The sequence below is a fragment of the Elephas maximus genome, chromosome 6 (genome assembly GCF_024166365.1).
Source record: "Elephas maximus indicus isolate mEleMax1 chromosome 6, mEleMax1 primary haplotype, whole genome shotgun sequence".
Classification (NCBI taxonomy): domain Eukaryota; kingdom Metazoa; phylum Chordata; class Mammalia; order Proboscidea; family Elephantidae; genus Elephas; species Elephas maximus.
Genome location: NC_064824.1, coordinates 45,203,545 through 45,230,127, shown reverse-complemented (window position 1 = coordinate 45,230,127; position 26,583 = coordinate 45,203,545). Strand labels below are relative to the sequence as shown.

The 26,583-nt window shown below is 36.9% G+C and overlaps 1 protein-coding gene across 5 annotated transcripts in view; it reads right to left on the bottom strand.

Moving 5' to 3' along the window:
• Positions 1-26,373, bottom strand: part of MBD5 (methyl-CpG binding domain protein 5) — a 150,772-nt gene extending 124,399 nt beyond the window's left edge. For all 5 annotated transcript variants that reach the window (XM_049887157.1, XM_049887159.1, XM_049887160.1 and 2 more), the window contains exon 1: positions 26,235-26,373. The gene's annotated coding sequence lies outside the window, so the exon portion shown is untranslated. The remainder of the gene's footprint in view (positions 1-26,234) is intronic.
• Positions 26,374-26,583: the final 210 nt, after the last annotated feature.

Here is a 26,583-nt window from a genome sequence, read left to right as displayed (position 1 = left end):
TAGTCTCATGTGTCTATTTGAGCTAAGAAGCATTCTCCTCATAAGTATCGTTTTTTATGTCTTATAGTCCAGTCCAATCTTTGTCTGAAGTGTTGGCTTCAGGAATGGTTTTACTTCTGGGCTAACAGAGAGTCTGGGGGCCATGTCTTCCAGGGTTCCTCCAGTCTCAGACCATTAAGCCTGATCTTTTTACTAGAATATGAGTTCTGCACCCCACTTTTCTCCTGCTCCGTCAGGGACTCTCTGTTGTGTTCCCTGTCAGGGCAGTCATTGGTGGTAGCCGGGTACCACCTAGTTCTTCTGGTCTCAGGTTGATCGTGTCTCTGGTTTATGTGGCCCTTTCTTTCTCTTGGGCTAATATTTTCCTAGTGTCTTTGGTGTTCTTCATTCTCCTTTGCTCCTGGTGGGTTGGGACCAAGTGATGCATCTTAGACGTTTGCTCGTTAGCTTTTAAGACCCCAGACGCCACTCACCAAAGTGGGATGCGGAATATTTTAATAAACTCTTTACGCCAATTGACCTGGAAGTCCCCTGAAACCATGGTCCCCGGACCCCTGCCCCTGCTACTCTATTCCTCAAAGTGTTTGGTTTTATTCAGGAAACTTCTTAGCTTTTGGTTTAGTCCAGTTGTGCTGACTTCCCCTGTATTGTGTTGTCCTTCCCTTCACCTAAGATAATTCTTATCTACTATACCTAGTTAGTGAGTAACCCTCTCCTTCACTCCCTACCCTTGTAACCATCAAAGAATGTTTTCTTCTGTGTTTAAACCTTTTCTTGAGTTCTTATAATAGTGGTCTCATATAATATTTGGCCTTTTGTGACTGACTAATTTCACTCAACATAATGCCTTTCGGATTCAGAAAATGGATATTTCTATTTCATTTCTTCCATGATAAACTTAAGAAACACATACTCATTCAGCTCACAAAATTTCTGTGGCACAAACTTAAAATTCAAAGTATGAACTAACTTTTCTTCTCTTCCTTTCCTTCCTATAGGTCTCCACTGTCAAGACTATCCATGAAGAAGAAATAGGATGAGGAATATTTATACCGTACAGAAGGGAAAGAGGACAAGCAAAACGGGAGTACTGCAGGAAACAGGGTGAATGACTGAAGGCCTACACAGAAGAGACAGTATTTTAACCTCCTTTTCAGATTTATACAATTCCTTGTATTATGACAAAAAGAACTGAGGAAGCAGTGAGAGGCACGTAATTAATATTCCAGTGGCCAGACCGTAGGAACACAGAGAATGCAGTCGAAAATGGTATCTATTTATTTGCTTCTTTCCCATTAAGCAAGGATACAGCATCATGTTAGTGGTTCTCAACCAGTGTTGATTTTGTCCCCGGGGGGATATCTGTCAATGTCTGAAGACAATTTTGACTATCATGATGGGAGGGGGATATGCTATTGACATCTGTTGGGTAGAAGCCAGAGATACTGCTAAACATCGTATAATGCACAGGATTGCACCCCACGCCCCCAAGAGTTATCCAGTTCAAATGTCAATAGTGCTGAGGCTGAGCAACCCTGATCTTCTCTTTGAGTTCAAGAATGAATTATTATGATTAAAGGAGCTAACATTTGGTGGAAGTGATTCATTCAGAAAATAATTTCGATGATTACTGAAAGCAAAAATAAGGATTAAATTTCCAGCAAAAAACAGTGACCTGTATCTGATGGCTAGATGTTGTAAATGATCCAATGAAGATTTAAAATGAAAATTAATATAGTTAATTGGTATGTGGGGCTCTTGTGGCACATTGGTTAAAAGCTCGGCTGCTAAACAAAAAGTTGGCAGTTCAAATCCACCAGCTGCTCCTTGGAAATCCTATGGGGCAGTTCTACTCTGTTCTATAAGGTTGCTGTGGGTAGGAATCAACTCGACAGCAACAGGTAACTGGTATATGTGGCCATCTGTCACCTCTGGCTGCTCCAAAGTTTTCAACGGTTTCCTTATATTTTTCTACAATATGACTCCAATCTTTGTAAGGCAGAAACCAGAAAATTAACATTCCCAGATCATCTTACAGCTAGGCAAGTACCCTAGGTCTCAGCAATCAAATCTAAAGAGTGTGATTTGGAACTGTAAGTAAGTGCTATATATTGAATTGTGTCCCCCCCAAATTGTGTGTGAACTTGACTAGGCCATGATTCCCAGTATTGTGTCCTTGTTCACCATTTTGTCATCTGATGTGATTATCCTATGTTTGGTAAATCCTAACCTCTACGATGTTAATGAGGCAGGATTAGAGGCAGTTATGTTGATAAGACAGGACTAAATCTACAGGACTAGGTTGTATCTTGAGTCAATCTGTTCTGAGATGTAAAAGACAGAAGCCAGCAGAGAAGAGAGGGGCCTCACACCACCAAGAATGAAGAGCCAAGATCGAGCGCATTATTTGGACTAGGGGTCCCTGTGCTGAGAAGTTCCTAGACCGGGGAAGATTGATGACAAGGACCTTTCTGCAGACCTGACGGGGAGAGACAGCCTTCCCCAAGAGCTGGTGCCCTGAATTTGGACTTCTAGCCTCCTAAACTGTGATAGCCCCCACAATGGGTAGCTGGAGGACAGCTACCTGACCAACCGACTGAAAGAGATCCATATTTATGCCCATTTCAAAGAAAGGTGATCCAATAGAATGCGGAAATTATCAAACAATATCATTAATATCGTACACATGAAAAATTTTGCTGAAAATCATTCAAAAGCAGTTGCAGCAGAACATTAACAGGGAACTGCCAAAAATTCAAGCTGGACTCAGAAGCAGCCGTGGAAAAAGGGATATTACTGCTGATATCAGATGGATCTTGGCTGAAAGCAGACAATACCAGAAACATGTTTACCTGTATTTTATTGACTATGCAAAGGCATTCAACTGCGTGGATCATAACAAATTATGGATAAATTCCAGAACACTTATTTGTGCTCATGAGGAACCTGTACATAGATCAAGAGGCACTCATTCGAGCAGTACAATGGGACGCTGCGTGGTTTAAAGTCAGGAAAGGTGTGCATCAAGGTTGTATCTTTTCACCATACTTAGTCTGTATGCTGAGCAAATAATCCGAGAAGCTGGACTATATGAAGAAGAACAGGGTCATCAGGATTGGAGGAAGACTCATTAACAACCTGTGATACACAGATGACACAAGCTTGCTTGCAAGTGAAGAAGACTTGCAGCACTTACTGATGAAGCTCAAAGACCACAGCCTTCAGTATAGATTACATCTGAACATCAAGAAAACAAAAATCTTCACAATTGGACCAATAAGCAACATCATGATAAAAGATGAAAAGACTGACGTTATCAAGGATTTCATTTTACTTGGATCCACAATCTACACCCACAGAAGCACCAGTCAAGAAATCAAGAGGTGTATTGCATTGGGCAAGACTACCGCAAAATATCTTCTTAGAGTGTTGAAAAGCAAAGATGTCACCTTGAAGACTAAGGTATGCCTGACGACCCAAGCCACTGTGTTTTAATTGCTTCATATGCATGTGAAGAGCTGGACAATAAACAAGGAAGATCGAAGAAGAATTGACACCTTTGAGTTGTGGTGTTGGCAAAGAACCTTGAATAAACCATGGACTGCCAAAAAAAAAGAACAAATTTGTCATGGACGAAGTACAACCAGAATGCTCCTTAGAGGCAAGGATGGTGAGACTATGTATCACATACTTTGGACATGTTATCAGGAGGGATCTCTGTAGAAGGACATCATGCTTGGTGAAGTGGAGGGTCAGTGAAAAAGAGAAAGACCCTCAATGAGACAGACTGACACAGTAGCTCCAACAATGGGCTCAAGCATAACAATGATCATGAGGATGGTGCAGGACCAGGCAGTGTTTTGTTCTGTCGCGTACAGGGTCTCTACGAGTCGGAATTAACGTGACGGCACTCGACAACAACGAACTGTGAGAGAACAAACTTCTGTTTGTTAAAACCATTCACTTGTATTTCTGTTACGGCAGCACTAGATAACTAAGACAGTAAGAAATCTGAGGATTCAACTATTCTTAAAAAAAAAAAGTTGATTTCGACTCATGGAGACCACATGTGTGTTGGAGTAGAATTGTGCTCTACCGGGTTTTCAAAGGCTGATTTTTTGGAAGTAGATTGCCAGGCCTTTCTTCTCAGGTGTTTCTGAGTGGACTCAAACCTCCAATCTTTTGGTTAGCAGCCAAGTGCTTTAAACATTTGCACCACCAGGGACCCTACCTACTCCTGGGGAGCTGGATTTGTTATAGAGGCATTGGGTTCTTTGGGGAGGAGGGTGGTGGTCAGATTCATGCATTGTAAGTGCTGGGTGCCAGTGGAAATAATGTTTTTATTAGAGCAGCTCCTGGAATGTGCTTGAACGATGTTTTTGGCTGGCAGCTTCAGAGCTGGCTCTCTGGTCTTGTTAGAATCTGTTAGTCACATAATACCTCCTAACATGCTCCTTTTCTGGTTAAACTGGTCAGAGAGAATTTTGTTGTTTGCAGTGAAGAATCTTGACTGAAACAAAAATGAGAAATGTAAAAAATACATATTTTTTAACTCTATAAGTTACTAAAGAGTTACAGTCCAAATGTAGCCTACTACATGCTATTAAATCATGGTGTTTGGGATCTGCTGCTTATAATATTTTCATAAATACTATGTATTACACTTTGGAGAATATGCTAAAATTAGAGAGAAGCGCAAGGCTGTGACACTCGAGATCGTTACTTAACATAACACCTGTACATGGCAGGCATTAAATAATGTGGCTAAGAGGTTAAATTGAATTCAAAGTGATACTGCTAAGTTGGACAAATGATCAAGTATTTAAAAGTTTTGTTCTCTAATGTTAAGGAAAAAAATGCACACACAGAAATAAAAAAAGAACTGCTCTAAAATGTAAGTACAGTCGTATGTACCTATGGTGAAAAGGAGGCTTGATATGACAATTCAAAGAAAGTATTATAATCTGTATTATTGTTATTTTCTGCCTCTTGTACCAACTTGCACATCTGCCTAGAAAATCACTTTTCTCTGTATCCCACAGTCCTGAGAGGAGGTATTCTCTTCTTACCTCAACTCTAGGGCAAAGGAGCAGACCTGTTATCTTTAGGCTCTCCTGCCTTGGAAAATACCTGAATGGAAGGTCAAGGGATAGGCTTTAATTTCCTTTTCTTTTAATATCACATTAAACTGTATATTACACTTAGTGTTCAGTAAGCACTGATTAATTAATTACAATTTAAAGGAAGTTAAAAAAAAATGAGCACCTTAGTAAGACTAGTAACAAGACAGATATCTACATATGCACTTAGAATACCTGACTTTGCAGTCAAAATATATGGGCATATGCACGTTCACGTGTGTGCACACACATGTAAGTACAAACATACTTGTTTAGTCTGAAACAAGTAAATGGCCCTGTGTACAATACAGTAAGCTTTGCCACATTTTGGCATTGGCAAATTGGCATCTAGTAAGTCACTCCAATCCAAATCAAACATGTCAGTATATTATGTCACTATTGAAGTCAGGTAACCCTGGATTCATCACTTAAAGGGAATGCAATGAGCAAGGACAATGTTTGGAGGGATGCCACAAAGCCAATTCCAGTGCTGTGAATAATTCTAATCAGAAAATGTTTAAAAAAAGATGCAGTCACCTGCTGATTTCTTAGGAGTCACTTACTTAGTTTGTGCTTTTTTTTTTTCATTAAGGAACTTTTAATACATGTAACTAGCTTCAGAGCCTCAGAGTCTCCAAAAAGATGATTTAAATGTATACAGAAGCTTGTCCATTTTTTAACTTAAGCCACGATCAATATTTATGCCATATCTATACCGTTAGTTTAAAATTTTCAAAATCTTAAAGGTTCTAATGCTGTTCAATCTAAAAAGTCTTACGGTTTACAGATTATTGGAAAAGTCATGGGTATAATGTATTACAAATGAAAGCGAAGTGGTATTTTAAAAACCTGTCCTTTCAATAACAAATACAGAAGAACAAGTTTGTTTTCCCCCCATCAGATCCAACTTAACAAGGATCATTACTGTGTTAGATCATTATGGAGTTATCCAATATGCACTTCTAACTGTAATGCAATGCTGTCACTGAACAAGAGTTACTATACTCTGAGTTGGCTAAATTCTACCAAAATCATGAGTGGAAAGAAAAAAGGTTTATCAAAGATATTCTCTCCCGACGCTCCCTGAAAGCTCTGAATAATTAAGCCTATTTAAAAATAGGGCTCTTTGCTTTCCTGTGGTATCGTAGTACTGATTTTTCTTTCTTTTTTTTTTTTTTTAATAACGTCTGTTCTTACAGTCATGTCAACATATAATTCTTTTTTAAAAATTAGGCAAGGACTATATACAGTTAAACCATGTGTTTACTTCAGCAAGTAACTAAAAGATAAGATGCTGGTCTTCATTACACTACAGAGAGCTAACCAGAATAACTGCTCACAGGCTAAATTACTTTTCCTCAGTTGCCCTGCCAACAGAGTTGGTAGAAAATTAGACGTGGAACTGTAGAAAATAACAATTATTGTCCCAGCATATCAACTTCAAGTACAAGCAACTCTTTATTACGTCGTTTTGCATGGCATTTAAATACCAACTCCTCAAACTTCTTGAGCCCAACCATATTCTCTTCCACTTAGCAGTTCCCATTTAACTTCACTTAAACTCATGTTCTCTTGGCTAATTTTCCCCATCCTCTTATCTTTCATCTTAATTTCTGTAATTCCACTGTTTCATGTATTTGGCAATCTCTCTTTCTGTTCAAGAAGAAGAAAAGATGAATCAGAATCAGATTCCCAATTTGCTATATAAAAAACATGTAACAGTTGGAATTTTGATGCTTCCCTTGTTTTTTTTTTCTCGTTTCTAGTCCCTTTATTTTGTATTGGGTAAAGGAAGACAAAGCAAAAGATCTGGGACTGAGAATGAGTTATTCTAAGGCTCTTGCTCATAAGAAGATAATTCCAAAGACTTAAAAAGTTGCTTCATTATAGACAGAATTCTTTTTGCATTTTCATTAGATTTCATCAAGATCAATGAAAGATACTCTGTTTGATTAAATTGCTAAGAAGAAGGTATCCAAAAAAAAAAAAATAGACCCTTTAGAAGTATTTATTATTAAATTGAGCCTTTTGCTCAATTTTCAGGTGGTTACCTTCTTAATGTACTCAAGGTCTGGCAAGGTCACATGCAATTGTGATTCTATTAGAAGGCTAAGGTCTACTCTTATTCATGGGGTCCAAACCATCCCAATTTAATAAAAATAAAGCTAAGTTATCAATAATCAACTTTTTAAAATTTATATTTTGTATTTAAGAGCTGTACTTTCTTCTAAATGGCTTATATGTACACGCACATGCAGGGATTGAGAGTAAAGGCCAAAAATGGGCATTCATAAAAGGAGTTAAAACATGCCTTTTTCTCTGTATTTTATCACAATTAATAAAAATGCCACTTTGTATAATGACAAGAACAGCTCAGGGTTCAGCAATTCTACCAGCCCTTGGGCAGAAATGGAATGGAAAGAAGGTATCCAACTATAGTCATACCATGATGGCACTCCATAAAGCCCAAGGGCATGTTAGTCTATAGACAGAAATGGCTTTCTCTATTACTGTGCAGCCAGGAACAACGTTAATTCTACGCGTACTGGCAGGTAAAAGCTTCTCCAGGGGTTATCAGGTGTAAGCTAACATGCCTAGAAAGTCTAGGAGGAAGAGAGAGAAAACTCTTTTTTGCTGCCTATCAGAGGAACATGCTGTACTCCCAGAGACAAAAAGCTATCATCAAGTCTTGTATCACAATATCAACTCATGAAAACGTAAAAGAAAAAAAAAAATTATAGCTAGAAAAAATTGTTTAAATAATTACTCTAAAGTCAGTGGCACTGCTGTCATCAGAATCTAGTCTTTCAACCTTAAATTGTTAAATATTAGAAAGATTGAAATTCTTTATTCTCTCTTGAGCAATGTTCCTGGGGTTCTATGTTTTTAATAGAATTCTGTGTACTATATACTTTTTTTGCCTGTATTTTTTAGAAGTAATTATAATAACTTCAGCAAGCTGCTGATCAGTTTACATTAACTTATGGACTAGAACTACTATCTAATTAAGTGCAAATAAAGACTAAAGGTTTGAAATAGTTTTGCTTGAGAATAAGTCATTTGAACCTGGACAAAGATAATAACTTTCATGACTTAAAACACAAGATTCTTCTGGTAAAACTGAAATGTTAAATTTCAGATTAAGAACGGGCTTAGATATTACCTCATTCCCCAAATAGTTTCTAAACTGGTGGTTTTCAAATACAGCTGCACATTAGAATCATACTAGATTTTTAAAAATACCAGTGCTTTAAAAACACACCATTCCCAGAAATTCTGAGTTGGGGGTGGCGGGGAGAGGGCAGATAGGGATCAGTAACTTTCTTTTAAGCCCTTAGGTTTTTGCTACTTAAGAGATCCTTGGAGTAGCAGCATCTGCATTACCTGGGGACTTGTTGTTATTAATACAGAATCTCAAGCCCCAGTCCAGACCTACTGAGCAAGAATCTGCATTTTAACAAGATCCCAATGTGATTCTTATGCCAAGTTTGAGAATTTTGGCTAGGTGATTGTACTGTTCAAACCAGGATTGAGAACCACTGTTTGAAACATCTGAAACCCATAAGATCATAAGTTCCAGAAGGGCAGGAATTATGTTTATATTGTTCCTGGTTGTATTCCAGACACTTAGCACACTGCTTGGGGTTAGTGCTCAATAAACGTGAAATAAACAAAAGAGTCATTGACCTTCACAACTACCCAGAATGGGTCAGGAGCTTTATCTACACTCCCATAGTGCATTGTGCTTACTCGTGTATGCATATTTATCATACTGCACTGTCAATGTTCACTTCGCTTGTTCTAAGTAACTTGAGAATGGGGACTATATCTTCAATGCCTGTAACTTAGTCCGACCAAAATACCTGGCACATGTGTACATGATTTATGCCGACTGACTGACTGACTGAATGAATGCCAAATGAACAAATGAATGCAAGTCAAAGCAGCTTTTTCAGCAGGGCAGTCAATCACCAACACTAAGGTGAATTTATATATTAATGTTTGTATAGGAAGGTCACTAGATGTATAAGAGAATCACAATACTGGTGGAGGAAAGAAAAAATCTACTTTTGCATTCTTGAGTTATTTCTTTCAACCCACACAAGCTGGGAGAGGAGAGAATCAAAAATGGCTCTCACGTAAAGTGTAAGAAGATGATGTAAACCATCTAACACAATAAGCAGGCCTCAATTTGAAATTCCATGTCCTTCTTTCCTACTCTAAGCTATAAAAGGGCATACCAATAATTTCTTCCTGAAAGTTCAGACCATTTAGGGAAGGTTTAGCAAAATTTTGAAAATCATGAAGCACTGGAATTAACCTAGTATTTACAGCCTAGCTTCCTACGGTGCTCTTTTTTCTCAACTGCTGGTTGTTGATACACTATAACCTTATATTCAGATTATAGAAACACAGCAAAAATAAATTTTTCTCTTTTAGTATGTTACAATAAAAATTCTAGCTCCATATCTTGGTGTGAGGCAATTATTTTCTTGCAAAAAAATCGAAATGAGGAAGAAAGATGTAGGTTAATATTAGTGCTGAATTCTTTCTGATGTAAATAAGACCTTCAAGATTTAACTTTATAAAATAATTTTACATGATGACACATGGCCATTTTCTCATACAAATTAGATAGTCGTTAAAAGGTCAAGAATACTATTAAAATGTTTTCCTCAAGAATGTAGGCTATAAAGTTCTTGGTGGAGTTAAAAAAAAAAAAAAACTCTAGGATTCAGCAGAAAATAAAAACAATTCATTTGCTGAAATGTTTATGCATTTACCTTTCCTCAGAAAGCTATTAAATTTTCCACGTGGAAATAAGTCTTTATTAAGGATAATAATATTCCTTCTTACACAGAAGCATCAAAATAACTTTAAAGTCCTGCTTAAAACATATCCATATATTCACACATACTTGACTCAGTGTACTCCTTTTACCTATGCTTTTGCTTTTAGATTCTTAGATTCTAAAAACATAGTAGGTAATAACTGAATTTATGAGTCTTTGTCTCCTAATTATCTACTAAATAGTAGATATCTTTTAAAAATTAAACTATAGTAAAATATAGTCCTCTGAATTTGACTTACCAACTCTCATTTTCAAACACACACACACACACACACACACACACAGAGTAGTATTTGCCTTCTGCTATCACATTTCTGGGAATAATGGCCATGTAGCTGATCAGTACAAAGAAGGTGGGGGAGCTTACACTTTGAGAGAGGTAAAAGAAGTAAAACAAAAAACATATATATACTGTGCTAGGTTTTCAAAAATTGTGAATTTTCAAAATATTGAAAATTCAGGATATATATTTTAATAATTATCCTATTTTTTAATAAAAACATACTACAGTAATTTATACCACAAAGCCATTGTCAAAAACTAGGCAATTTCTCAGTACAGAGTCTTTTTTAAATAGCATATTTCTGAATTTAATACATAATCTATCCCTTTTATAGAGTGCTGACCATGATTTAATACAGAGAAAGGAAGGGATGTTTCTTTACAGTTGTATTGGCTAGGTAAAGTGGGTGATGAATAATGAGTAAATGCGTAGCAGGTAGGGTGGGGGTTGGGGTAAAATGGACAGTGGTTTCATGTGTCTTTTGCAATAGCTGTCTATGTATGTTCTCTAAGTGCCTTCACTTAAAATATTAATACCCTGAATTCATGTGGTACATTTAACATAAAGAATTTAACATGGCTAACAAATATACTATAAATTACCTTTTCTTGGAGAAGGGGCATCATTAGTCACCATAATAATTTTGCTTCATAATTTTATCAATTTGGATAAAAAACGAGGGATAGATTTCTAAGGCTTGACCTTCTAACATGAATGTTCTGTTCTTATATATCTGGAACAATTTGGCCCATTACAGTAAAATAGGCTTTAAATTCCAGTGGGCATGTTGTTGTTGTTAGGTGCTGTTGAGTCGGTTCCGACTCATAGCGACCCTATGCACAACAGAACGAAACACTGCCTGGTCCTGCGCCATCCTTACAATCGTTGTTATGCTTGAGCTCGTTGTTGCAGCCACTGTGTCAATCCACCTTGTTGAGGGTCTTCCTCTTTTCCGCTGACGCTATACTCTGCCAAGCGTGATGTCCTTCTCCTGACAACATGTCCAAAGTATGTAAGACGCAGTCTTGCCATCCTTGCCTCCAAGGAGCATTCTGGCTGCACTTCTTCCAAGACAGATTTGTTCGTTCTTTTGGCAGTCCATGGTATATTCAGTATTCTTTGCCAACATCACAATTCAAAGGCGTCAACTCTTCTTCGGTCTTCCTTATTCATTGTCTAGCTTTCACATGCAGATGATGTGATTGAAAATACCATGGCTTGGGTCAGGCACACCTTAGTCTTCAGGGTGACATCTTTGCTCTTCAACACTTTGAAGAGGTCCTTTGCAGCAGATTTGCCCAATGCAATGCATCTTTTGATTTCTTGACTGCTGCTTCCATGGCTATTGATTGTGGATCCAGGTAAAATGAAATCCTTGGCAACTTCAATCTTTTCTCCATTTATCATGATGTTGCCCATTGGTCCAGTTGTGAGGATTTTTGTTTTCTTCATGTTGAGGTGTAATCCATACTGAAGGCTGTGGTCTTTGATCTTCATCAGTAAGTGCTTCAGGTAACTCTTCATTTTCAGCAAGCAAGGTTGTGTCATCTGCATAACGCAGGTTGTTAATGAGTGTTCCTCCAATCCTGATGCCCCATTCTTCTTCATATAGTCCAGCTTCTCGGATTATTTGTTCAGCATACAGATTAAATAGGTATGGTGAAAGAAGACAACCCTGACGCACACCTTTCCTGACTTTAAACCAATCAGTATCCCCTTGTTCTGTCCGAACAACTGCCTCTTGATCCATGTAAAGGTTCCTCATGAGCACAATTAAGTGTTCTGGAATTCCCATTCTTTGCAGTGTTATCCATAGTTTGTTATGATCCACATAGTCAAATGCCTTTGCATAGTCAATAAAACACAGGTAAACATCCTTCTGGTATTCTCTGCTTTCAGCCAGGATCCATCTGACATCAGCAATGATATCCCTGGTTCCACATCCTCTTCTGAAACCGGCCTGAATTTCTGGCAGTTCCCTGTCCATATACTGATACAGCTGTTTTTGAATGATCTTTAGCAAAATTTTGCTTGCGTGTGATATTAATGATACTGTTCTATAATTTCCACATTCGGTTGGATCACCTTTCTTGGGAATAGGCATAAATATGGATCTCTTCCAGTCAGTTGGCCAGGAAGCTGTCTTCCATATTTCTTGGCACAGACGAATGAGCACCTCCAGCGCTGCATCTGTTTGTTGAAACATCTCTATTGATACTCCATCAATTCCTGGAGCCTTGTTTTTCGCCAATGCCTTCAGAGCAGCTTGGACTTCTTCCTTCATTACCATTGGTTCCTGATCATATGCCACCTCTTGAAATGGTTGAATATCGACTAATTCTTTTTGGTATAATGACTCTGTGTATTCCTTCCATCTTCTTTCGATGCTTCTTGCGTCGTTTAATATCTTCCCCACAGAATCCTTCACTATTGCAACTCCAAACTCAGGACCCAGTGCCGTCGAGGCTTGAATTTTTTCTTCAGTTCTTTCAGCTTGAGAAATGCCGAGCGCGTTCTTCCCTTTTGGTTTTCCATCTCCAGCTCTTTGCACATGTCATTATAATACTTTACTTTGTCTTCTCGAGAGGCCCTTTGAAATCTTCAGTTCTTTTACTTCATCAGTTCTTCCTTTTGCTTTAGCTGCTTGACGCTCAAGAAAAGTTTCAGAGTCTCCTCTGACATCCACCTTGGTCTTTTCTTTCTTTCCTGTCATTTCAGTGACCTCTTGCTTTCTTCATGGATGATGTCCTTGATGTCATTCCACAACTTGTCTGGTCTTCGGTCACTAGTGTTCAATGCGTCAAATCTGTTCTTGAGATGGTCTCTAAATTCAGGTGGGATATACTCAAGGTCATATTTTGGCTCTCGTCGACTTGCTCTGATTTTCTTCAGTCTCAGCTTGAACTTGCATATGAGCAATTGATGGTCTGTTCCACAGTCGGCCCCTGGCCTTGTTCTGACTGATGATATTGAGGTTTTCCATTGTCTCTTTCCAGTCAATTTGATTTCTGTGTGTTCCATCTGGCGAGGTCCATGTGTATAGTCACCGTTTATGCTGGTGAAAAAAGGTATTTGCAAAGAAGAAGTCAGTGGTCTTGCAAAATTCTATCATTCGATGTCCGGCATTGTTTCTATCACCAAGGCCGTATTTTCCAACTACTGATCCTTCTTCTTTGTTTCCAACTTTCACATTCCAATTGCCAGTAATTATCAATGCATCTCGATTGCATGTTGGATCAATTTCAGACTGCAGCAGCTGATAAAAATCATCTATTTCTTCATCTTTGGCCCTAGTGGTTGGTGTGTAAATTTGAATAATAGTCGTATTAACTGGTTTTCCTTGTAGGCGTATGGATATTATCCTATCACTGACAGCATTGTACTTCAGGATAGATCTTGAAGTGTTCTTTTTGACGATGAAGGCAACACCATTCCTCTTAAAGCTGTCATTCCCAGCATAGTAGACTATATGATTGTGTGATTCAAAATGGCCAATACCAGTCCATTTCAGCTCACTAATGCCTAGGATATCAATGTTTATGCATTCCATTTCATTTTTGATGATTTCCAATTTTCCTAGATTCATACTTCATACATTCCAGGTTCCGATTATTAATGGATGTTTGCAGCTGTTTCTTCTCATTTTGAGTCATGCCAAATCAGCAAATGAAGGTCCCGAAAGCTTTACTCCATTCATGTCATTAAGGTTGACTCTACTTTGAGGAGGCAGCTCTTTCCCAGTCATCTTTTGAGTGCCTTCCAACCTCGGGGGCTCATCTTCCAGCACTATATCAGACAATGTTCTGCTGCCATTCATAAGGTTTTCACTGGTTAATGCTTTTCAGAAGTAGACTGCTGGGTCCTTCTTCCTAGTCTGTCTTAGTCTGGAAGCTCAGTTGAAACCTGTCCTCCATGGGCGACCCTGCTGGCATCTGAATACTGGTAGCATAGCTTCCAGCATCACAGCAACACACAAACCCCCACATTACGACAAACTGACATGTTGGGGGACACTGTAGTTAAAAAAAGGTATTACAAGTTTTTATTTCAGTATAAATTCAAACTTAGAGGATTGCGAGATTAGGATGCAAAGCTTCCATAACCTTTTATCCACGTTCCTCAACATTTTGCCCTATTTGCTTTGTCACCCTCTGCCCACCCATCCACCCACCCACCCACGCACCCATCCAGTCCATCTGTCCATCCATCCATCCGTCCACCAATCCATCCATCCACCCACCCATCCATCCAATTTGCGTTTCTGGATTCTGGAAGTAAGCTGGAGCAATGTGCTTATTCACCTCTAAATACTTCATTGTGCATTTTCATAGACCATGGATGTTCTCTTACATAATCATGGTAAAAAATCATGGTACAACTAGCAAAATCAAGAAAATTAATATATCTAACCTACAGTCCATAATCAATTTTTGACAACTGTCCCAATAACGTCCATTATAACATTTTATGGTGTTTTTCTTTTTTTAACCCCTGGGCTAGGATTCAATTCATTATCACACATTATATTTAGTTGTTAAGTTTCCTTAGTTTCCTTTAAATGAACAGTTCCTCAGCCTTTCTTTGTCTCTTTTGACCTTGGCATTTTTGAAGAATGCAGCCAGTTATTTTGCTAAATGTTTCCTCATTCTGAGTTTGTCTCCTGTTTACTGATGATTAGATTTAGGTTACACATTTTGGTGGGAAATTACAGAGATGGTGATGCTGTGTCTTTCTCAGTGCATCGTATCAGGAGGCACATGTTAGTTTAATCCAGTATTGGTGGTGCTAATTTTGATAACATTGTTAATGTGATGTCCATCAGCTTCTCCATTGTCAAATTACTGGTATTCATTTTATAATTAATAATTTGTGGGGAGATATTTTGAACTATTTAATATAAAATTTTACCCACTAATTTTATCACCCATTGATAATTTTCTTACTCCATTTTCTCTTCTATATTTACTATTTGGTACTCTTCTAAAATAGGAGCCTTGGTGGTATAATGGTTAAGTGCTCAGCTGCTGACCAAAATGTTGGCAGTTCAAACCCACCAGGGGCTTCACGGGAGAAAAGACCTGGCAATCTGCTCCCATGAAGATTACAGCCTAGGAAACCCTATGGGGTAGTTCTACTCTGTCCCATAGGGTTGCTTTGAGTCAGAATCAACTCGACAGCACACAATAACAACAACAACTCTTCTCAATGAAGAGTTCATTTATTTATTTATTCATTTATATTGGTATGGATTGATGGATTCTTATTCAGTGCATTATATTTCATTACTGCTATTATTTATTTTGACACTTGTAGATGAATCTTGATATGGCTGTCCTTCCTCTGTCTTTCTGTGTCTTTTCTACTCTTTTATGAGGCCAACACTCAGATTGGATTAGAACCCAGCCTACGCCGTTATGACCTCATGTTAACTGACAATGTCTTCAAAGATCCTATTTCCAAACAAGGTCATATTCACAGGTATCTGGGGTTAGGACTTCAGCACATCTTTTGGGGGATACAATTCAATCCATAGCAGATAGTCAAACAGTTTGGGAAATGTTGGGTTTATAGATTTCTTTTCCATCAGGACTACCCAGAAGCTTTCATGTGATAAGAGGCATTGTGAATTTCCATGAGAAATATGAAGTATACATATGTACGTATATATGTACATGGCTTGCTGGATGACATAGGAGCCATATACATGTACTTATATTTAAAAAAAAAAAAAACAAACCCATTGCTGTTGAGTTGATTCTGACTCATAGCAACCCTACCGGTCAGAGTAGAACTGCCCCATAGAGTTTCCAAGGAGCGCCTGGTGGATTTGAACTGCCAACCTTTTGGTTAGCACTTTGATTAACCACTATGCCACCAAGGTTTCCTATACATGTATGTACACATACATATATGGTTAAGTGCTCAACTACTAGCTGAAAAGCTGGTGGTTCAAAACCACTCAGAGATGCCCTGGAAGACAGGCCCGGTGATCTGCTTCTGAAAGGTCACAGCCTTGAAAACCCTATGAAGCAGTTCTACACTGCACACATGGGGTCACCATGAGTTAGAATCGACGTGACGGCAGCTAACAATAACAACACATATGTATATATGTATGTGTGTGTATTTTTTAATTTTTGAAATTTACCTGATGACTCTTATCTTCCCTCTACTTTCATGATACAGCTTTTGAAAGACTGTTCTGTGAAACACCAGTTGAGAGAAACACTGATTTAGAAAAAAGGAAGAATAAATTCAACCAGGAGCTGGAGATGAATCAAGGCTAAGTTTACTGTTCAATTAAGTTTCCAGTCCTGATAAGTCCCCATGCCTACTCCAAAAAGGTATTAATATGCATTTGTTTCTCTGCACCCTACTCTCTGTTTGGAGTCTTGGTCTGAATTATTCCCTGGCATCTGCTTCTTGCTTCTGATACTGTTCAGCTTCTGTCTCACCCAGCTGCAGTCCTCTTTTGCTTCTGTCTTTTCCTAGCACTTTAGATTCGACTCTAGGCACTGAGTTTTCAGTTTATGGCCTTATACTTCTCAATACAGATTTCTGGTCATCTGTCCTGGTACTTTGTAATTCTTCCTGGCATACAAAAAAATCCTATGAGTTTGGAGTGCTAGTCTTCTCTCTGTCACCAAGAGGGTAGACAAAACTGCAGAGCTGATCTTCAGCACATCTGTGCTTTAATCGTCTCAGCTGAGAACTGTGACGTAATTTGCCATTTCTTCTATTTTATAATATTTTTGCAACAAGAGAAAATAAATCAAATTCTTTCAGCATATACACGATTCTCTACTTGAAAGTCAGTCACCTGTGCAGGTGCCTTAACTCATTCAATGCTTTCCTTTCTGAGCTTTACTTATTAAAGGATGAAACAGCTTTCCACACTAGGAGAATATGGCTTCCTGAATGTAAAAACCTGATTTTTTGGACGAGATGCTCTATACCAAATTGACAGATGATATATTTAACGTCTCTTGATAAACATAATTCTATAATGTAGACTCTAGATATTTTTAAATTATTTAAGACTTCATCCAACAATAGGAAATGGCAATAGACTAATCACACCTTAATCTAAATAAATTTAAATTAACAGAGTACTACAATTCTAAACACATGGTAAATAATGGGAGAAAAACCCATAATGAGCCGTATCCAGCATGATCTAAAATTAAAAAAATAAACACTGATTATGTATGCATTTTTAACTGCAATATAATAGCATTGGTTTTTAAAATTTGAATGTAATATTTTAAAATAATTATTAATGCTTAAAAATAAGATTGCACAGATTTTTGGCAATGTTAGACAGTGTGTACCTTGAAATTTTAGCATGTGGAACCACAATGTTTCTGAGGTTTCACAGTAAGTATCAGCAATGCAGCACACTCTACCTCGATTCTCAATATCTAGGTCACATGGACTACTTTGAATACTATGAATAGGAAAAAAAAAAAAAAAAGAGGAAAGCCACCAAGAAATCATAACACAACGCTCAAATTATAAAAACAAAACCAGCATAATATGATTTTTAAAATAATTCCTACATAACACAGAAGATAGTGCCCTAAAAATGAATTTCTCATCTATTATGTAAACTGAATAAAACCTTCGGGAAGTGTTATTTACTTAATAAAATGTCTTTTGTTTTTACTACTCTCTCGTGTGTGAATATGTGTATACATACTGAACCGTCGGGAATAGATAAAAATAAATGTATTGTTAATAAAAAAGCATATGCAATTTCGGAAAAATTCTGCAGTAGCTAGTAATAATCAGAAACTATAACTTGCACATACAATAAAGACAAATAGATATGCTAAGGATATCTGAAATTATGATCTTATTTATACGAGAAGAGACACAGAGGACTTGCATTATGTTTTAATTATGAAGAATGCACAGTGGTTTTGTAATTTCTTTTAGCTATAATTATATACTGCTACTTTGAAGCTTAGAATGATCTTTACTATGATTTTATTATTTTCCTTGAATTATAATGAGCTTATTACGTTATAGATTTAAAATCTCTTCTCACTCCCTCCCCAAATTATTATGTGAAGGACAAGAAGCAAATACAAATATCTTTCTCAGCAAAATGACAGGCCTTAATAATCTGTAATAAAACTCTGCTACAGACATAATTTTTATACATGCTTAGTTCTTTGTAAGGGAGACAGAAATGAAAGCAACTTGCCTAAGTGTATTTTTCTTAATCTATCTCATACACTAAAGGGAAATCACACACATGTCCACAGGATGACTTAAGATGGGTAACACTGAAAAACCGCATTTAAATGACTAGGATTTACAGAGAGAGAATTTTGACAGATTATTCATATTATCAAAAGAGATTGATAGAACTGGCTATAATAAATTTTTTAAAACAGTATTAAAGCTCCCAAATATCTTTTAATCAAGCACACAAGTAGCTGCTTATGATGGCAAGAATGTAGGAAAAACAATTTTTACAGGTAACATTCTACTAATTGGCAGTAGTCACTTTTTAAAGTACCAGGTTGGGGGATCCAGATTAGCGAATTTAATCTAGTTTTAGAGATATTCTAGAGGTGGCTTAGAAATGAGTCTATAGAATGAAGAAAGAAGGGAAAAAACGAACATTGTATATTTTATCTCATTATTTTCATCCTCATTGTTGTAAACTAATGACAAAAAAATTACAAACTTTAAGAAGCAGAAGGCTGGCTTAGGGCTAATTTATTGCTATTCAATGCTAAATAACATTTATATTCAAGATGAAGACATAAGTTGGGATCAAGTGATAAACAAAAGCAATGCTAGAGTAGGTCGAGATTAGGTTGTTTCTGAAAACAAGTCAGAAATGTTGACTTTAATTTTAGCCTGGGAAATAATTATATTTTTCTTCTAGTAGGATAAAGTATTTAACTTACTCCTGTTGTTGTCGTTGTGTGCCTTCGAGTGGATTCCTATTCATAGTGACCCTAATGGACAGAACAGACCTGCCTCACATTGTCTCCCAGGCTGTAATCTTCACAATAGCAGATCACCAGGTCTTTTCTCCTGCAGAGCTGCTGGGTGCGTTCCCTTGCGCCACCAGGGCTTCTTAACTTATTCCTAGATGATTGTTTTCCTTTAAATGTTGATTCATTCCTTTGTTTTTATCTAACATTATTTTAATAAAAAGTTTTATTACCTAAACCTTGTCCTAAGTGCTATAAGTATCACAAAATTAAATACAGGAAAACCTAGTCTATTAGTTTATGCTGCTATAATTCTAACTCTAGCGACAGTGATCTTTGTAAAATGTCATTTCATTTTTCTGACTTCACATACATTTTTGCTTCTTTTAAGACTCATTAAAATGGTATTAAGGGAATAAAACATAAATAATGCGACAACAATAAAGATGGCAGATAGGCCATCAACAGAGGAGAAATTTGAAATGAGCTAACATAAAGTAGAAAAAAGAGACAGAGGAAACACTGAAATGGAGCAGAGGAAGCCTCAGCCTAGAGTACAAACGGAATGGTAAAAGCTAAAATGGGGCGATCCATCAACCTGTAGAACCACAGAGAGGCGGGTGCAGAGATGCCTGGTAACAGGGCAGCAGTGAGAGTGGAAGTGAGAAGTAGGGCTAAAAATGGGAAGATTAACCGAATGTTTGAATAGGAAACAGCTGGCATCCCCATCCACTGATGCAAGACATTGATTCCTCAAGCAAACAAAAAAGGATTCCTCTTAGAAGAAATAGATAAATCCTGGAGCAAAGTTTTGTCTTTTGGCAATAGGGGACTCCTCACTGTAATGGCTAAACAACGCCCCCTCCCCCCATCACCCTAAAGAATCTGAGGTCAGGAAATGCTGCTTTCATATGCAAAGCTTCCAATCAGCTGTTTACTGCCTCACTTAAGTATGAACCTGTAAACAAGGATCACCAGATACTTAAAGAAAGCCTCCTGTATAAAAAAGAGATATAAAAATAAGCAAACAGAAGGAATCTAGTAATTTAGGAGAGAAAAAAGTGAACTTTAAAAAGAACTCTAGCTCAGGAACTGTGAGAAAATATCATATCCATAACATAATAATCATGATGATGATGACAGTAATAATAGCAGCAAACAGTGTAAAGCTTACTATTGTCTAGATATTATCCTTAGTATTTTATTAATTCATTTAATCCTCATAACCCTGAGATAGTCATATTATTATTGTCTCCATTTTAGATGAGGACAGAGACAGAGATGTTAAAACTGCTCAGGTCACAGAGTTACTAAATGTGGAAGATTCAAACTCAGGTATTCTGGCTCTAGAATCTATGTTTTTATCACTACCTTCTTTAGCTTAAAATACAAGTAAACAAACAACAAACAAACAAAAACCCCAGATAATATGAAAGAATTCTTGGAAAATAAAATAATTGTATATTTCAACCCTCCTATGAATTTTGTTTTATTTCACAAATTGAGAGCATTGCCAGGAAAAGATAAAAAAGAAACAAACTATCACTGAAAGGTAAAACATTTGATGTTTAGTCCAAATGGTCTATCACAGAATAATAGATGTTACAGAAAGAAAGAACAAACAACAGAAAAGGGGGATGATATTACTGAAGAAGTAACATAAGAAAATTTTCTGGACATGAAGTATACAATTCTCCAGATGAAAGTACCCACTGAATGCAAGATGAATGGAAAAAGCTCATACCTAGGTACATCACAAGGATGTGAAAAATACCAAGAAAAACAAGAGTAGCGCCCCAAAGCTCTATTTTCTACCTTATAATTAGTTTATTTGAAATCTCTCATCTGTTGATAGCCTGTTATCTTTATCATTGCTGTTTTATTTATTTTTTATTCCCTTAATATCAGCACAAAAAAGCAGGTGACCTGCAAAGGGCTAATTCAGGCCAATGTTGCTGGATTTTAGAACAGGGTGGAGCATTGCCTTCCAAATTCAGAAGGAAAATGATTTGTATCCTAGAATAACAGACAAAACATTATTCTAGAATTAAGATGGCAAGCAGTTAGGTGGGCAGCAATTGCTTCCCCTTGGAATACTCTTTGAACGTGGTGTCTTTCCTTTAATTTTTAAAATGATGATTGTTAAGAGTATTATAAAAAGAAATTAGTAAAAGTAGTATAAAATCACAGTTTTCAGACAATGTCTCATGTAGATCAAATAGTTAAAAAGTAGCACCTTTTCATGTGTTTTCTGCCCACTACAATATTGCTGTTCCATACCCTGCCTCCACCCTTTCCTCTAGTTGGGTTCTGTCCCCATGCTTGCACTTTCTGACGTTAGCACCTGAACACACCTCTAGTGAGAATAAAATAAAGAAAAATTCAAACACATGAAGGCCCCCAAAATTTATCATCTATATACTCTTTCTTAGGAATTTGCTAAGGGATATGATTCATTAAAGAATAGTTTAATGATGTATTAACGCCAACCAAAAGAGCAGGAAAGAGAAGCCCCTGGATGACAGCTGTGCAGCCAGAGGCTGCAAGGCTCTGGGAGAGGGAGGGGATGGGTAGAGGGGACAGAGAGAAATGCACCAGAATGTTTCATATAACAAAGGGTTAGAAAGAATTGGGACTATGATAAAGGAAAATAAAGATAAAACAAAAGGCAATTAGAAATGCTAAAAAAAATTAAAATTTACTTGGGTCAAGAATTTAAGAAAGAGAGGGATCAAGCCATGTGGTAATGTGGTTATTACCCTCTACGAAAAGTGACTAGCACATGCAAAGGCCGTTTTTACACAATTTAAATATTTAATTATGGTTATGAGATTTAACTGGCATCAGTTTTAGAAACACAAAAATGAAAGAAGAGGACACAGCAGGAAGGGAGAAAAGCTGACATGGAAGGTAGGTGCACGGATATCCTCATCTAGCAGAGGATAATCACAAAGCAGCAACTACAGTTAACGGAAGAAGAAATAAAGATATTAGCCTACCTATAGTTATTAACAAAGAAACTGAAAATAGGGAAAAAACTAAATGAAGGATTATGGGGAGGGAAAAAGGTTGAGGTGGGATGGGTTGGGGTGAGTGAGTATATAACGCCTCCTTCATATTAAAAAAAAAAAAAACCAAACCCACTGCTGTCGAGTTGATTCCGACTCATAGTGACCCTATAGGACCAACTAGAACTGCCTGAAAGAGCTTCCAAGGAGCGCCTGGCGGATTTGAACTGCCGACCTCTTGGTTAGCAGCCGTAGCACTTAACCACTATGCCACCAGGGTTTCCCTCCTTCAGGAAGTAAATACACGATGCCTAAAGTAATAAATAAAAAAGCTTAAGGTAGAAGCATATTACTTTTACTTGGATAAATGGGGAAAATTTATCGGATGGGCCAAAAAAACTATTAATTTTAACCATGTGCATATATTAACTTGATTTAAATACATACACGTACACATATACCCCTCAGAGGCTTTCCATCACTCTTAGGAGAAAGATCAAAACTTAAATATTACCTACAGGTTCCTGCCTGTTTCACCAGCCTCACTTCATGCCCTCCCCCTACCTCCTCTACAATCTCTGCTCTACCCAGGCTGGCCTCCTTTCAGCTTTCTGAGCAAGCAAACCCCTCCAAGGTTCTGCATATACTTTTGCCTCCATCTGAAATGTTCTAGGTCCCAGGGCCCCCACTCTCAGGGTTGACTTATCCATTAGGCACAGAGCCTAGGATCCACAATACTTTAAAGTGTCCATGAAAATGTTTTAACTTGTTTTAAAAACACAAAAAATGAACTTCTGGATCAAAGAAAATGTTTTAATATGTAGCACTAACATCATCATCTTCATACCAATGCAGTTCTAAAATATAAATTTTGGTATTTTATTATGGATGAAGTGGAATACGAAGGCAAAAGCGTCCAGGGCCATGAAAGTCATAATGAGGCCCTTGCCTACTCCTACTTCCCAGTGCAGCTTTACTTAGTGAAATCCTACTCAGTCCTCAGGTCCCTTCTTCAAAGATGTTTTGCCTGATTCTCTCAGACTATGTGAGGTTCCCTGACATATGTTCTTATATCACTTTGTATTACTGAAGTAAGATAAGTAATTGTTTAATTTTGTATTTAATAAAAGCAGGAACTATGTCTGTCCTGTTTATCATTATATCCCCAGCACCCAGCATAATGCCTCGTATGGAGTGGTGTAAGACCCGGAAGCACTAAGAATATTCTACTGTGGCCCTCTCTGTGTCCCTGGTGGCTGTTTCTCCCCACTCCTTCTTGCAGGTGACTTCGGCCCCTTATCTGTTCCTCTTCTTCCCTCTTGATAAAATCCAGAGTGCCCAAACAATGGTTGCAAATCCACAAGAACAGTTCCTTCCTCTTACAAGAACCATTTTTGATCAACTCTTCCCAAAACTAGCTGACTTGTGGCTGACCTCTCCTACTAAAGCCCTATAACATTTCCTCCTCCTCCAAGTTAAAATACACCTGGATGTGGAGCATTCTCACCTTCAGCATTTTTTAGTAAAAGATTACGTGCTTTGGCTATTTTCTCCCACAGTGGGCATTCAATTAAACTACATAGAATGAATGGCTGCAACGTGACTTGCAGGCATGGTGCCCTGGAAGAACTAAGACATTTTTGAAAGTAGTCTTGCAAATCTAAAACATACAAAGTGATAGCCAACATGGCATTGAGAAATCATTCTAATAAGAATTTAAATCTAAATAAACTCAATTGTTTTTATCTGTGCTAAGGGAAGGGGGTACTAGTACAGACATCCCAAAAGTGTGGGCAATAACCACCTGGCTTTGTAATAGGCTTGTGTTCATGCATTTAAATAGAAGTTTTGATGAGAATTAATTTAAAAGTTACCAGGAAATTGTCCAGTTTTCCTGTCCTCTCCCAGTTCAGAACTAGTTTGTTTTTTATTTATATAACAGCCCCCAAAATAATGTCAGACACACCATAAAAAATAGGTCCTCAATAATGATTTCAATGAACTGAACAATATGTCAGATCATGGAGCCTCAACTGGGAATATGAGAAAGGAGTAATAGTTTAAAAACACCAGTACTCTATCACTGAGGATAGAAAAATAAGATTTATATAACGGGATAAAGAGTTACCCAGTGCCGTTGAGTCGATTCCGACTCATAGCGACCCTACAGGACAGAGTAGAACCGCCCCATGTAAAGAGTTACAGCCTCTAAAAAGCTAGAACTTTAGATTTTTAAAAAAACATATAGATTATACAGATGTGTACGTTAGCTCTGATTTTTATCCTTGAGAGAGAAGCACTTTTATTTATTTATTTATTTTTGGCCACAAGTATTTAGTATAATTAAATCCTTATAAGACTATTTTAAAATTATAAATTAGGTACTAAGATTAGGTACTGCTGATATGTGACAAAATCTCAGTGTGCTGTAGCAGAAATCAATGATTTTGGCAAGACAAACTGCGGCAGATGCAAAATACCAGTTGAAGTGAATGCATACATTGGAATATGAACCGATGAAATGATATAATGTCTAGCATTTGCTTCCAAACAATACAGGAGGATTAATGATTACCTGTCAAAGCCAGGCTGAGGTACGCGGAAGCTCATCATACTATTCTGCCAACTCATCTATGTTTGAAACTTGCCATAATAAACACTTTAAAAAAAAAAAAAATGAAGCCAATGTACGTACAAAACTAATGTACATACATACCAAAACCAGGAGCCTTGAAGAAGAAAAACAGATCTAACTTGATAAAAAATGCTAGCCTTATATGGCAAAAATAAAGCACACACAACAAATACATCATAAACAAAATATTGAAAAATGACAAAACTGGAAGATATAATTACAACACATATGATTTACAGAGTTAATATTCTTAATATGATTTCTCATTCTTATTGATAAAAAAAGAAATCAAAGACCTGAAGAAAAATTAGGCATGGGGTATGAACAGGATATTCTTAAAAGAAATAAAAAGATCAAATAAAAAATAAAGAGATATTTATCTCATCAATAATCAAATAAATGAAAATTAAAAGTCCATACACCGTTCTCATATTAGATTTATTTGAAAACAAACACAGGTAATACCTATAGTGAAAGTGGCAATTTTGTATACTATGAGTGGGAGTATAAATTAATATAGCTCTTAACATATTTACTCTTTGAACTACTAACTCCATTCTTATGATTATACCATAAGCTAGCATTTTCCAAAGTGTTCAGTGGAATGCTAAGAGACACTATTTTAAAAAAGGATTCCATGGTCAAATAAATTTGATTTTTCAGACCTTGGTATACTACTGTACATTGGTATTCTCTAAGACAGTGAGTAATAGATAATGTTTCCTTAAGTTATATGCCAGGGAACCGTTTCATCAGAGTATACTTAGAAACGAAGGTTTTGCAACATTTACTTTTGGAAACTTCCCTAAAAAAATCATCAGACATAAGTACCGAGACGTTTACTAAAGTCACGCTTGCCACAAACTGGTAACAACCCAAATATTTAATAATAGGAAAATGATTATATAATACATATATATATCCTTAAACTGGAATATTATATAAGTATTAAAAATGGTGACATGGATGATATTTATTGACATGAAAAATGCTGCAATAAATTGCTAAGTAAAAGAAGTAGGCTAGCCAAAAAGCATTTATATCTTATCTTTTCTAGTCATAATTATATAGATACATATATATATAATACACATATATATCAATAAAATCAGAAAGACATACAACAAAATGTGAAGAGTGGTTATCTCCAGGTGGCAGGATTACTGTTTTTTTATTGTCTCATCTGTTTTTTTTTTTAAATGAATATATACTAATTTTATAATAGAAATACTTTTTAGAGGCAATGTGTTTGAATCTTTTCTGTTTGGAGACATCTGGTACTTTAATCAGTAGTTGTCAGATGCTTTCCATAGGTCATAAACAAAAAATCTGTTTAAAAAACAAAAGAAAACCAACCTGTGGAGGGAAAACACAATTCCTACCTTCTGGAGAGAAACTGGTGAAAACATAACAAGACTTGTGAGATCCAGCAACGTAGTGGAGGCAGGAAATCTTCAGATGCTCTATGCCTTTAGGAGTCCTTGTAAGGGAGTACCTCTTCTCTCTGTAACAGAAATAATATGGGCACACACATTTACTTAAAGTTGATTTTCAAAACTATTTAAAAAATGTTACTTGATATTTTTTTCATTTCTAAATATCACTGCCTCTGGGAAAGAACCAGAGAGGATCAGCATATTAGTAGCTTCCTAGTGACACTGTAGGAAGCAACCTATTGGAAGTGATAATTTTTAGATATACCTTAAAACTAGGACTCAATCAATCGCTTTC